Here is a 1,384-nt window from a genome sequence, read left to right as displayed (position 1 = left end):
ATTACTACTATAAGAAGACAAATCTATTTATCCCTTTTTAGTAAAACCTACGCAGTTAGTCCATATAAATTTTCATTATACAAGTGATTTTTTTATTGTCTTATACTAAATCTACATTAATTTTAAATTTCGTTAATACACCTTCAAGTTGACATATTAATTAAGTCACGCATCGAAAAAGTTCCTCGTGGTACACGTGGCTAAAAATATAAGTTTGTTTTGAGTACAATCGTTGAATGTTATAATTCTGGGCCAATAAATAAAATTCACAATTAGTATTTTTAATATAATATTATGTACAAATATATAATATTATTTTGCAAGGAAAGCTAATTTCATTTGTAAAACTAATTAATTAGGTAATAACTAAATTTTATAAATAACTACATTCATTGTTTATTTTAATATTGATGCAGTCTATTATCATTCAAATTTAGATGTTCCCGCCTCTGGTATACTTGACGATGTTGGTCGCATTTCGCATAGATGGCGGCACTATATCCTTTCCATAAAATATTTAGAATATATAATACCAGTGGCGTATCTCACTTTTCATCTCCTAACTTTTGGCATTATTCTCTTTAAAACAAACGGGTCCCATTTCAATCATAGCGAACTAATTAAAAATCCAAAAAAGCTTAAACACTAAATTTATTTAATTATAACCACCTAAAAATTTTCAGTCTTTATTAACAAGTTTACATAAAAGTTTTTCAACAAACAACACTTTAAATTTACATGCATTCTATATGTATATATTTTTTTAACTATTATTTGAAAATTATGAAACTTCATAATAGTTTTATAAGAGTTATTTGTACCTACGTCTACATCTTTTGCTATTTTCAATCATCTTTATCAACAGATAATAATGACGGCTCGATGGGGCTGAGTGGATTACTAAAACTTTAACGTTCTTTTACCTATAAATAAATTAGCTGATAACGAAAGTGTTTTTTGATATCATATGATCTATCTACTTTTATGAAAGTTTTAAAAGAAGAACGAAAATTGGGCAATTTTGTCTTATTGAATGGAATTATAGGAATGCCGATGATGAATATTAATAAACTGTTTCATCGAGGAAGTAGAAACCACTTCTTCTTTCCGTTATCGATAAATATAAATATGAATATAGTCGCTGGTAAATTTCAAAAGTTATTTGAGTTCAGCCATAAAACTCCAATATCCGAATAGCAGACGTAAACACACGAATCTCGCTCTTAAGCTTATTAACTTTTTATGACTTTCAAAATAAAGCAAATAGACCGCAAACGCTTTTAGATGTTTTTTAATAGAATCAAAGAAAGAATTTAGAAAATGCATTACAAGAAAAGTCATTGACTGTTAAAGAGGTATCGGATTTTTCAAGAGAGATGGAATC

The sequence above is a fragment of the Agrilus planipennis genome, unplaced genomic scaffold, assembly GCF_000699045.2.
Source record: "Agrilus planipennis isolate EAB-ADULT unplaced genomic scaffold, Apla_2.0 scaffold89, whole genome shotgun sequence".
Classification (NCBI taxonomy): domain Eukaryota; kingdom Metazoa; phylum Arthropoda; class Insecta; order Coleoptera; family Buprestidae; genus Agrilus; species Agrilus planipennis.
Note: the sequence above shows the minus strand (reverse complement) of the source record.